This window comes from Tamandua tetradactyla, chromosome 6 (genome assembly GCF_023851605.1).
Source record: "Tamandua tetradactyla isolate mTamTet1 chromosome 6, mTamTet1.pri, whole genome shotgun sequence".
NCBI classification, from domain to species: Eukaryota; Metazoa; Chordata; class Mammalia; order Pilosa; family Myrmecophagidae; genus Tamandua; species Tamandua tetradactyla.
This window is the reverse complement of record NC_135332.1, coordinates 118,268,103-118,282,513: the sequence shown is the minus strand read 5'-3', so window position 1 is coordinate 118,282,513 and position 14,411 is coordinate 118,268,103.

The following is a 14,411-nucleotide window of genomic DNA, read 5'->3' as shown; positions in this document are numbered from 1 at the left end:
TCTCAGTAGAAGCCATGGAGGCGAGAAGACAGTGGGATGATATATTTAAATTACTGTGCTGGTTTCAAAAGATGTATGGACCCTAGAAAAGCCATGTTTTAATCTAAATCCCATTTCATAAAGGTATAATAATCCCTATTCAATACTGTATGTTTGAAACTCTAATCAGATCATCTCCCTCGATGATGTGATTTAGTCAAGAGTTGTTATTAAGCTGGATTAGGTGACAACATCTCTCCACCCATTTAGGTGGGTCTTGATAAGTTTCTGGAGTCCTATAAAAGAGGAAACATTTTGGAGAATGGAGATTTGGAGACAGCAGAGAATGCTGAGGCACCAAGAAGCAGAGTCCACTAGCCAGCTACCTTTGGAGATGAAGAAAGAAAATTCCTCCTGGGATGCTTCATGAAACAGGAAGCCAGGAGAAGAAGCTAGCAGATGACACCGTGCTCACCATGTGCCCTTTCAGATGAGAGAGAAACCCTGACCATGTTCACCATGTGCCCTTCCACTTGAGAGAGAAACCTTAACTTCATCAGTCTTCCTGAACCAAGGTATCTTTTCCTGAATGCCTTAGATTGGACATTTCTATAGACTTGTCTTAATTGGGACATTTTCTCGGCCTAAGAACTGTAAACTAGCAACTTATTAAATTACCCTTTTTAAAAGCCATTTCATTTCTGGTATATTTCATTCCAGCTTCTAGCAAACTAAAACAATTACTAAAAGAGAAAAACTGCCAAACAAGCATTCTATATCCAGCAAAATTGTCCTTCAAAAATGAGGGAGACATTAAAACATTTTCAGACAAAAAAATCACTGAGAGAATTTGTGACCAAGAGACCAGCTCTGCAAGAAATACTAAAGGGAGCACTAGAGGCAGATATGAAAAGACAGGAGAGAGAGATATGGAGAATAGTGTAGAAAGGAAGACTATCACTAAAGGTAAGAAGAAAAATTAGATATGACATATAAAATCCAAAAGAAAAAATGATAGAAGAAAGTATTCAACATACAGTAATAACATTAAATGTTAATGGACTAAACCTCCCAATCAAAAGACACAGACTGGCAGAATGGATTACAAAACAGGACCCATCTATATGCTATCTACAGGAAACACATCTTAGACCCAAGGGTAAACATAGGTCGAAAGTGAAAGGTTGGGAAAAGATATCTCATGCAAACAACAATCAGAAAAGAGCAGGAGTAGCTATACTAATATCCAACAAATTAGACTTCAAATGTAAACCAGTTTCCTTGTTAAAGACAAGGAAAGACACCATGCATTAATAAAAGGAACAATTCAACAAGAAGACATAAAAATCATAAATATTTATGCACTGAGCCAGAATGCTCCTAAACACATGAGGCAAACACTGAAAAGAGAAATAGACACATCTACCATAATAGTTGGAGACTTCAATTCCCCACTCTCATCAATGGACAGAACATCTAGACAGAGGATCAATAAAGAAACAGAGAATTTGAATAATACAATAAATGAGCAAGACTTAACAGACATTTATAGAACATTACACACCACAACAGCAGGATACACTTTTTGCTCAGATGCTCATGGATCATTCTCAAGCATAGACCATATGCTGGGTCCAAAGCAAGTTTCAATTGATATAAAAAGATTGAAATCACAAAATGCTTCCTCAGATCATACAGGAATGAAGCTGGAAATCAATAATAGGCAGAGTGCCAGAAAATTCACAAACATGTGGAGGCTCAACAACACACTCTTAAACAACCAGTGGGTCAAGGAAGAAATTACAAGAGAAATCAGTAAATATCTCGAGGCGAATGAAAATGAAAACGCAGCATATCAAAATTTATGGGATTTAGCAAAGGCAGTGCTAAGAGGGAAATGTATTGCCCTAAATGCCTATATCAAAAAAGAAGGAAGGGCAAAAATTGAGGAATTACTGTCCACTTGGAAGAACTAGAGAAAGAATAGTAAACTAACCATTAAGCAGGCAAAAGGAAAGAAATGGTGAGGATTAGAGCAGAAATAAATGAAATTGAGAACATGAGAACAATTGAGAAAATCAACAAAATCAGAAGTTGGCCTTATGAGAAAATAATAAGATTGATGGACTCTTAGCAAGACTGACCAAAAGAAGGAGAGGATGCAAATAAATAAGATCAGGAATGGAAGAGGAGACAAAACCACTGACCCCAAAGATATAAAGGAAGTAATGACAGGATACTATGAACAACTTTATGCTAATAAATACAACAATGTATATGAGATGGACAACTTTCTAGAAAGGCATGAACAACCAACTTTGACTCAGGAAGAAATAGACGACCTCAACAAACCCATCACAAGAAAAGAAATTGAATCAGTCATTAAGAAGCTCCCCAAAAAGAAAAGTCTAGGGCCAGATGGCTTCACATGTGAATTCTATCAAACATTCCAGAAAGAATTAGTACCAATCCTGCTCAAACTCTTCAAAACAATTGAAGAGGTGGGAAACCTCCCTAACTCATTCTAGGAAGCCAACATTACGCTCATACTGAAGCCGCACAAAGATATTACAAAAAAAAGAAAGCTACAGACCAATCTCTCTAATGAATATAGATGCAAAAATCCTCCACAAAATTCTAGCAAATTGAATCCAGCAACACATTAAAAGAATTATACATCATGACCAAGTAGGATTCATCCCAGGTATGCAAGGATGGTTCAACATAAGAAAATCAATTAATACACCATACCAATAAATCAAAGCAGAAAAACCACATGATCATCTCAATTGATGCAGAGAAGGCATTTGACAAGATTCAACATCCTTTCCTGTTGAGAACACTTCAAAGGATAGACTAGAAGGGAACCTCCTCAAAATGATAAAAAGAATATATGAAAAACCCACAGCTAGCATCATCCTCAATGGGGAAAAACTGAAAACTTTCCCCCTAAGATCAGGAAAAAGACAAGGATGTCCACTATCATCACTGTTATTCAACATTGTGTTGGAAGTTCTAGCCAGAGCAATTAGACAAGAAAAAGAAATACAAGGCATCAAAATTGGAAGTGAAGAAGTAAAACTCTCACTGTTTGCAGATGATATGATAGTATATGTCAAAAACCCTGAAAAATCCACAGCAAAACTACTAGAGCTAATAAACGAGTACAGCAAAGTGGGAGGTTACAAGATCAACACTCAAAAATCTGTAGTGTTTCTATACACTAGTAATGAACAATCTGAGGGGGAAATCAAGAAATGAATTCCATTTACAATTGCAACCAAAAGAATAAAATATTTAAGAATAAATTTAACTAAAGAGACAAAAGACCTATACAAAGAAAACTACAAGAAATTGTTAAAAGAAATCACAGAAGACCTAAATAGATGGAAGGGCATACCGTGTTCATAGATTGGAAGACTAAATATAGTTAAGATGTCAATTCTACCTGAATTTATTTACAGATTCAATGCAATACCAATCAAAATCCGCAAAGCTTACTTTTCAGAAATAGAAAAACCAATAAGGAAATTTATATGGACGGGCAGGGTGCCCCGAATTGCTAAAAGCTTCCTGAGGAAAAAAATGAAGCCGGAGTTCTCATGCTGCCTGACTTTAGGCATATTATGAAGCTACAGTGGTCAAAACAGCATGGTGCTGGCATAAAGATAGATATATCAACCAATGGAATCAAATAGAGTGCTCAGATATAGACCCTCTCATCTATGGACATTTGATCTTTGATAAGGCAGTCAAGCCAACTCACCTGGGACAGAAAAGTCTCTTCAATAAATGGTGCCTAGAGAACTGGATATCTATATGCAAAAGAATGAAAGAGGACCCATATTTCACACTGTATACAAAAGTTAACTCAAAATGGATCAAAGACCTAAACATTGGGTCTAAGACCATAAAACAGCTAGAGGAAAATGTAGGGAAGTATCTTATAAAACTTATACTTGGAGGCGATTGTATAGACCTTACACCCAAAGCAAGAGCACTGAAGAAAGAAAGAAATGGGAACACCTCAAAATTAAACACTTTTGTGCATCAAAGAACTTCATCAAGAAAGTAAAAAGACAGCCTACACAATGGGAGACAATATTTGAAAATGACATATCAGATAAAGGTCTAATATCCAGAATTTATAAAGTGATTGTTCAACTCAACAACAAATAGACAGCCAATCCAAATACAAAATGGAAAAAAGACTTGAACAGACACTTCTCAGAAGAGGAAATACAAATGGCCAAAAGGGACATGAAAAGATGTTCAACTTCCCTGGCCATTAGAGAAATGCAAATCAAAACCACAATGAGATATCATCTCACACCCACCAGAATGGCCATTATCAACAAAACAGAAAATGACAAGTGCTGGAGAGGATGTGGAGAAAGAGGCACACTTATTCACTGTTGATGGGAATGTCAAATGGTGCAACTGCTGTGGAAGGCAGTTTGGCGATTCCTCAAAAAGCAGAATATAGAACTGCCATATGACCCAGCAATACCATTGCTAGGTATCTACTCAGAAGACATAAGGACAAAGACACAAACGGACATTTGCACACCAATGTTTATAGCAGCATTATTTACAATTGCAAAGAAATGGAAACAGCCAAAATGTCCATCAACAGACGAGTGGCTAAACAAACTGTGGTACATACATACAATGGAATATTATGCAGCTTTAAGACAGAATAAAGTTATGAAGTATGTAACAACATGGATGGACCTTGAGAACATTATGCTGAGTGAGATTAGCCAAAAACAAAAGGACAAATACTGTGTGGTTTCACTGATATGAACTGACATTAGTGAATAAACTTGAAATATATCATTGGTAACAGAGACCATCAGGAGATAGAAATAGGGTAAGACATTGGGTAATTGGAGCTGTAGGGATACAGATTGTGCAAAAGGACTGAATATAAAAACTCAGAAATGGACAGCACAATACTACCTAACTGTAATACAATTATGTTAAAACACTGAATGAAGCTGCATGTGAGAATGATAGAGGGAAGAGGGCTGGGGGCACAAATGAAATCAGAAAGAAAGATAGACGATAAAGATTAAGATGGTATAATCTAGGAATGTCTAGAGTGTATAATGATAGTGACTAAATGTACAAATTTTAAAAAATGTTTGTGCATGAGGAAGAACAAAGGAATGTCATTACTGCAGGGTGCTGAAAATAGATGGTATTAATATTTTTAAATTTCACCTTATCTGTGAGACTAAGGCAAAAAATATTTATTTGGTACAAAATTTATACTTTGACTAGTGTATTTCCTAATATAACTTATGTAGATAGCTTGATTGAACACCATAAGTACTTGGAATCTCAGGTAGGACATGAGATTTTGTTGGTTTGTCCAGAGTGATTCCCCGATGAATCCCAGAGTGATTTGATCAGTGAGTGGAAAAGTATTTGCAAACTCCCCTTCAGGGAATGGTGAGAATGGGGAGAAATTCAACTTCCCAAGTTGAATTGTTGATATTTTCACAAGCAGTGTGGATAACCAAAGCTATAGGCTGAGCCCCAAGTCTTGGGGTTTGTTCATATGAAACTTAACCCCACAAAGGATAGGTCAAGTCTACTTAAAATTTCAGCCTAAGAGTCACCCCCAAGAGAGCCTCTTTTTGTTGCTCAAATGTGGCTCTCTCCAGCCAACACAACAAGCAAACTCACTACCCTCCCCCTGTCTACGTGGGACATGACTCCCAGGAGTGTGGACCTTCCTGGCAACATGGGACAGAAATCCTGGAATGAACTGAGACTCAGCATCAAGGTATTGAGAAGAACCCTAGAATGAGCTGAGACTCAACATCAAGGGATTGAGAAAACCTTCTCAACCTAAAGGGGGAAGAGTGAAACGAGACAAAATAAAGTGTCAATGGCTGAGAGATTCTAAACAGAGTCAAGAGGTTATCCTGGAGGTTATTCTTATGCATTAAATAGATATCACCTTGTTAGTCAAGATGTAATGGAGAGGCTGGAAGGAACTGTCTGAAAATGTAGAGCTGTGTTCCAGTAGCCATGTTTCTTGAAGATGATTGTATATTGATATAGCTTTCACAATGTGACTGTGTGATTGTGAAAACCTTGTGTCTGATGCTCCTTTTATCTACTTTATCAACAGACAAGTAAAACAAATGGAATAAAAATAAATAATGGGGGAACAAACGTTAAAATAAATTTAGATTGAAATGCTAGTGATCAATGAAAGGGAGGAGTATGGGGTATGGTATGTATGAATTTTTTTCTGTAGTGTTTTTATTTCTTTTTCTGAATTGATACAAATGTTCTAAGAAATTATCATGATGATGAATATGCAACTGTGTGATGATATTATGAATTACTGATTACAGAACAGAATGATCACAATTAAAAAAAAGAAGCCCTATAAGGTTGACATGTCCCTAAATATACAAATATAGAAATTTTTAAATCAAATAAGGCAAATTTTGTAGCACAATGTTATCAAGGCTTCAGTAAACCTAAGTTCTCGTGTCATTTCTTCCATCAAAAAGAAAAGCCTGTATTTGGGTCAAGTTGTTTTGCCAACTGAGTTTCAGATTATCCATTTGTTAAGATAATTTGATGAAAGACTGGTCACTAATGATCTCAGTGCAGTATTGTCACAACTGCAGTATTTCATGAGTCCAAGAAAATGTTCATCCTAATTGCTGCTGTCTTTGTTGACTTTTCTCTCTGATGATCCTAAAACTTCTTCTGTGAAATAAGGAAGTTATTCCCACTTCACAAGTATTGTCAGCTGGGTACATGGCCCAGGAAGGAAGGTCATTTATACCAGAGCCTGATCCTGCTAGAGAAGTTTGTTTTGCTCTGGTCCCAAACTTGGCTGTCAACCAACACATGAACTGAATCAGTATTCTAAGTGCAATGTATGCTGCCTCCAAAATAAAAAAAAAATGGCTACCTCATTGTTGGGCCCCTTTCTTAAGAGTAGAGGGTACAAGGTGCAGCAACTGACCTTTTACGTTGAGGTGGTATCTTTACATGCTGTAGACCTCTTGACCCCTATAATCTTTACCATTGAGGCAGGCTCCTGTGTCTTTTTAGGATCTATCTCCCTCCCTCTGGCCCTTATATCATTCTCAGGTATCAGATTATTTGCCTACTTCCCTCTATCCAGGTCCAATTAGCCTGACACCAGTAGAGAGGATCAGTTTGGTATTTGACAGAAAGTCAAGAGGATGAACAGCCCTGCTGTGCTAAGATAGAGAGTAGGAAAGTTAGCATAGCCCTGGTGCAAGACTGTAAATGTGTACGCTTATATTTCCCACATAAAAGAAACTGCTTTCAATTTCCTTTACAGAGGGGGATTAAAAGTCCAGCAGCCTCATGTCATATGCCAGAAGATGTTTTAATCTGTCCTCTGTTCCAATAAAGATATCCCACCTAGCCAGCATCTATGATTGGGGTTACCACGTGGTTAAATTTAATTTAGTTATACAGTCATTTACCATGAACCTTTGGGTTGTTGTAAGGTCTAAACAAGTGAAGTGAATAAGGAACAGCATCCCAGTATCCTTTATACCTTTGATGGCAAACTAATCTCTGAAGCTCCTCCCAGGATGTAGTATGGCTTCTGATTTACTGTTCTGGCCTGTGAGGGTGGGGAGACAATTTTACAATTTCAGTTGCCTCTATTTTGCCTTTTCTACCAAAATAAATAATACTCCAAGGGTCAGGGAATTAATGTGAGGGTTCTGCATACTGCTAGGTCCATCCTAATTATTCAACTCAGGAACTGAGGAAATAAGCAAAGGTGAGTTTACAAATTCACTGAACCAAAGTGAAACAGATGGACATGACTCCTGACATTAGTAAGCCCTCACTGTAACGAGGGAGTTGTGGGTTCCCTAGTATCCATGTCAGTGCAGACTCTATCCAATTGCCCTAAAAGAAAATCTGAGTAACTTCCTCTCCCTAATGTATAGTATCAGCCTTACAGCCAAACAAATGAGACCCGTGCCTTGGACACCTGTTTACCTCATGTTTAATGAAACATTGTGCTGGCCCTCTCCACAACTCTCTCCTCCAGGGGAAGAGTCTATGGGACCAAGAGGGCATACTCTCTCAGAGTCCACACTCTCACTGTAAAACAAAATTCTCTGTACCAGAGACTATGACAGTTCCTGCCCAATTGGCCCTGAGCCCACTTGCAGAACCCACAGCATCTCTTCTCCAAGTACTCACTTTCAGGGGCGATCACACTGCCATTGTGCATACTTTAGACCCAAAAGATAGCCAAAAGGAAATTGGTTATGTAAATGTGTTTAGCGTTTAGACCTGTGAGAGTGAGGCCTCAGGTTAGAAAGAGAAGGGCCTGGACCAATGGCTTCCATTTGTACACTTGCCCTTGGTTCTATAATGTAAGGGGTGGACCTTGCAAACAGTCCCTTGGAGAAACATTGAAGAAATATTTGTCACATATTCTTTGGTGGAATTGCAAGTTTCTTTCTCAAAGGGATGTAGCGTCCCTTTCAGACAATGTAATCTGGGTTTGAGAATTGGTTCAGATTTGGAGCCTGGGTAAAGGATTATAATTTTTATTACAACAGCTGCTGTAACAGTATTAGTCTTCTGCTCACCAGCACTTAATTTTTTCTGAAGATACAAGTCAAGTAACACTTAATGGGCTGCCCATAATCTCTCCTCTGGAGCATGTGGTCTATTAGCCATCATGACAGTCAAGGTTGCTTCACTGTGACTGCAGCTTTGCTCCTCATTTTGGCAATTATGCATAACTTTCCTATGACAGTTAATTGCCACTCCTTTGGAATTAATGCTAACTCAAGCCATTGATACTAGTGTGATGACAGTATCTTCTACTGTCAACCCTGACAAATCAAGGCCAGTCACCACTAAACTTCTCAAACATTCTGGTGTCAAACATCCTATCACTAGTATTGCTTTTAGACCCAGACAAGAAGTCTGGGACCCAAATCCCAGAGGCCATGCACTTAGAGTGCTTTCCTCGAAAGTTTCTAAGTCCCTCTCAGGCCTGGGACTGGCCAGAGCCAGCAGTGCCATCCAAGTGGAATATCATAAACTCAGACTAGGATCCACATGGACCCATCCCTGTTTCATTCAGGGCACTCTCCAACCTTGTAGCCCACAAGTAGGGCAACCAGATGCCCTGAGAAACTCCAGAATTCCTGAGGTCCTTGGTTCCATGATAGTAGGTTGGTGATCAAATCAGTCCACACTGACCAGAGCAGCATTTCTTTCTCAGGACTGTGTGAGATTGTTTTGCAAGAAGAGTGCTGACACATTGATTTGGGTGACTCTCACTCATATCAGACATGGGAAAAGTTCAGAGCTCTGAGACAATAACAGTCATCCTTAAGGTTGAGTTGCATATGTGAGCCCATGTCTTCTTTCATGCAACATGTTTTTTGAGATTCATCTATATCTTATTGTGCATATCTGTAGTTCATTCCTTTTTATTACTGAATAGTATTCCATTGTATGAACATAGCACAGTATGTTCATCTATAGATACATTTGGATGGTTTCCACTTATTAACTATTATGAATAAAGCTGCTATAAACATTTATATACAAGTCCTTATGTGGATATAAGTCTTCATTTCTCTGGCATAAATACCTAAGAGTGGGATTGTTAGGTCATATGTTAGGTGCACATTTAACTTTATGAGAAACTGTCAATTTGTTTTTCAAAGAGGCTGTAACATCTTACCTTTCACCAATAACTTTTGAGAGTTTCAATTGCTTCATATCCTTACTAACAATTGTCATTCTTTTCATTTTAATGGGTATGAAATGGTACTTCATCGTGATTTTTATTTGGCTTATACTGTATAATATCGATAACTTTTATGTTGGAATTCTGATTAATGTATTTGATTACTTATCTCATTGGCCCTTTTAAATGATTTTTTTAATTTTTTAGAGCAGTTTTGGGTTTACAGAGAAATCATACAGAAAGTAGAGTTCTCATATACCATATATAACCCACTCACACTATCCCACATTTTACTCTATTAACATCTTGCACAAATGCGATACATTTGTTACAGTTAACTTTGTTTTGAATACTTCTATGCTTGTTTTTTAAAATTTTATTGTGGTAGCATATATATGACATAAAATTTCTCATTTTAACCAATTTCAAGTATATAATTCAGTGGTGTCAGTTACATTCACAATGTTGTGCTACCATTATCTCCATGTATTATCAAAACTTTTCCATTATTGGCTTGGATGAATAAAGATGTTGAGCATCTTTTCATGTGCTATTACCCATTCATATGTCTTCTTTTGCAAAGTGTCTTACAAGTCCTTTGCCCGATTTTTGAGTTGTTTCCTTATTATTGAGTTGTAAGAACACTTTTATATACTCTGCTATGAACCCTTTGTTAGATATGTATATTGTATTTTCTTCTACTCTGTGGCTTGCCTTTCATTTTCTTAATGGTATCTTTTGAGAAGCAAGCAATTACAGTGTGGATGAATTCCAGTTCATCATGTTTTATGGCTAGTGCTTTTGTTTCCTCTCTAATAAATCTTTGCTTGACCAAGGTAGAAACATTTTTCTCTTATATTTTTTTCCAAAAGTTTTATAGTTTTAGCTTTTATGTTCACATCTCTGATAAATTTCAAATTAACTGTTGTGTAGAGTTTAAGATAAGTATTGAGGTGTATTTTTTCCATAATAGATATCCAGTTGTTTCAGTATCATTTTTTGAAAAGATTATCTTTTCCCCCATTGAGAAAACTACTAAATTTCTATGCTAAAAATATGTTGACCATACATGGTGAGTCTATTGTGGATTTTCTATACTGTGCCATTGATTTGTACATCTATCTTTATGCACTACCATGCTAAGTTAAATGCTATAGCTTTCCAGTAAGTCTTGAAATTAGATAATGTAAGTCCTTCAACAGTGTTGTGTCAAAATTATTTTGGCTATTCTAGATTCTTTGAATTTTCATATTAATTTTAGAATAAACTTTTCCATTTCTATTTTAAAGGGGTGGGGCTGCTGGAATTTTGGTTGGCCTTTCACTGAATCTACAGATAATGGACTTTTTAACAATATTGAATCTTCCAATTCATGAACATGTTCTATCTCTACTTTCTTAGGCCTTCTTTAGTTACTCTTATCAAGCATTTGAATTTTTAGGATATCTGTCTTGCATATCTTCTTTTAAATCTATACCTAAGTATTTTATCTTTTTTGATTTTTTATTTCATTTTTCAATTGTTTATTGTTGGTACTTATAAAATACAATTGAGTTTGTATAGTGATCTTGCATTCTGTGACTCTGCTAAATTCAGTTAATATTTCTAAGTGCTTTTTAGAATATTCCTTAGGATATTTTATATAGTACAAATAGAAATAATTTTTCTTTTTCCTTTCCAATTTTATGCCTATTTTTTCTGTTAGTTGCCTTATTGACTATCTATGACATCCAGTAAAATAATGGATAGAAATGATGACAATCTTTAAGTGATGACTTTAAGAGCAAAGAATCACCCTTTCACCATTAAGTATATTAACTTTTGTTTGTTCATAAATGTCCTTTATCAGGATGAGGAAGTTTCTTTCTATTCCTATTATACTAAATGCTTTTGCCTTAAAGGATGTTGAATTTTCTCAAAATTTTCTTGTATATCTAATGATACGATCATATGATTTTTCACCTTTATTCAGTGAATGTGGTTAATTACATTGGTTGATTTTCAGACATGAAACCAAGCTTTCACTCCTTGAATAAGCTCCACCTGACCATGATGAATATGTCCTTCTTTACATTCTTGGATTTGATTTGCCACTACTTTGTTGAAGATTTTGAAACAGTGTTCATGACAGATGTTGGTCTTTGATTTCCTCTCTCATAAAATCTTTGTAAGATTTTGGTAGCAGGGTTATATTTGTCTCATATATTAACTTGAGAAGCATTCTGTGCCCTATTTTCTGAAAAAGAATCTATGTACAATTGATATTATCTCTTACTTCTTGCATGATAGAATTTACCAGTGAAATCATCTGGGCCTTGAGTTTTTTTTCTTTGTGGAGAGATTTTGTTTATCACAAACTCAATTTCTTTAATTAGAATTAGATATATTCTAATTTTCAATTTCTTGAGTTATTTTTAGTAACTTGTATTTTTCAGGAAATTTGTCTATCTCATCTAGTTGCTAAATTTACTAACGCAATTTGTTCCTATAATTCTTTCATTTTCCTATTATTATCTGTAGGCTATGTAGTGATGGTCCTTTATTGGTAATTTATATTTCTTTCTCTATTCCTTGATTTTTCCTGTTGAGATTTATAAATCATATTAATTATTTCAAGGAGCCAACTTTGGGCTTTGTTAACATTTCTGTCTTTACATACTATGGATTTCTGCATTGGTTCTTTATTATTTTTCCTTCCACTTATTTTGGGTTAAATTTACTCTTCTTTCTGTAGCTATTAACATGAGAACTTAGATTAAAAAAATTTTAATCTTCCTTCTCTTTTAATGCAGCCATTTAAAGGTATAAATTTCTCTCTATGTATGTCTTACTTATTCTCCACAAATTTTGATAGGCTGTATTTTCATTATTATTAAACTTGAAATATTTTCTTATTCCTTTATGATTTCTTCTTTGAGCCATAGGTTGTTTACAATATGTTATTTAATTTCCACATATTTGTAGTTTTCTAGATACTTTAATGTTATTGATTATTAATTTAACTGTCATACAGAATATACTCTGTAATATGGGCCCTGTTTTCCTGTGTCTTCTCATATTTAGTAATTTTTATTGTGTGCTGAACATTGTTAGTGGTTCTGCTATCTTCCCTCTGAAGCATGTTAATTCTTGTTCAACTGGCAGTTCAATTACTGACTAATCACCTTAAAATTGTGAAGGTTTGGTTTTATGCTTTGTAATAGAGCATCTGTGGAAATCTGAGATGTTTCCCTAGCACAGCTAACTTGGCAGAACTCAATCTCCAAAACCTGTCTCTTCTGCAGTTCTTCTCAGGGCTTGGTTTCAGGCTTTGTTGGGGGGGGGGGTGGTTAAAATGATAGTCTTCAACTCTGGGGTGCTTCCCCTTATGACATGTGGCCATATCTGAAGAAAATGGGGGAGGGAGGGTGGTGGTCAGTGGAAAATGACTGGTATCTGGTGGATAGAGGCCAGGAAGGCTGCTAAACCTCTTACACCACACAGGACAGCTCCACACTACAAAGAATGATCTGGCCCCAAATGTCAAGTTGAAACTCTGGTCCAGCATAGGCCTTCCTATAGAGCATGGTACTTACTCTTGCTGCCTGGATAGACTTCAAATGACTTTCAGGACTACTTGATATCTAATATCTTTGGTAGATTGCTCTCTCATAAGCCTCATGTAGTCTTTCTCTGAAAATGCCGTTTCTTTTGGGGGGGGTCTTTTTAATGCAATTTTATTGATATATATTACATATTCACATGCCATATAATCATCCAAAGTATACAATCAATGGTTCACAGTATCATCATATAGTTGTGCATCCATCAATTTTTGAACATTTTCATTATTTAAAAAAATGAAAGTAAAAAAGAACACACAAAACATCCCATACTTTGCATCCCCTCTCCCCATTATTTATTTTTGTCTTTATTTTTTTACTTATCTGTCCATATACTGTATAAAGGGAGTGTCAATCACAAGGTTTTTACAATCACCCAGTCACTCCTTAAAAGTTATATGTTTATACAATCATTCTTCAAGAATCAAGGCTATTGGATTACAGTTCAACATCTTCAGATGTTTCCCTCTATCTATTTCAATACACCAAAAATTGGAAAGGGATATCTATATAGTTCATAAGAATGACCTCCAGAATGACCTCTCAACTCCATTTGAAATCTCTCAGCTACTAAAACTTTATTTTGTTTCATTTCTCTTCCACATTTTGGTCAAGAAGGCTTTCTCAATTCCATGATGCCAGGGCCAGGCTCATCCCTGGGAGTCATGTCCCATGTTGTCAGGGAGATTTACACTTCTGAGAGTCATGTCCCACGTAGGAGGAAGGGCAGTGAGTTCACCTGCCAAGTTGTACAAATTTCTTGATGGAAGGATAGTAACATCATATTGCAAGGATACAGGTAGAGGAATGGGAAAAATTTATGACCATTTTACATCCTATCCATCTCTGCTTTTCAGGCTAATAACTTTTCTTAATACAAACTTTTCTTTTGGTCATCTCTTCTTAATCCCATTGGTGAAGAAATGACTCCCTGGCCTAATTAATATGAGAAGGCTGAGCACACAATACCAACCTTGGACAGGTGAGATTCATAGAAGTTTATTAGTCACATATCCTCACAGCCTAGCAGAGAAGGACACTGCATACCATGCAGGGCCACATGGGGATTGCGCTTAGGGGTGGAGTGA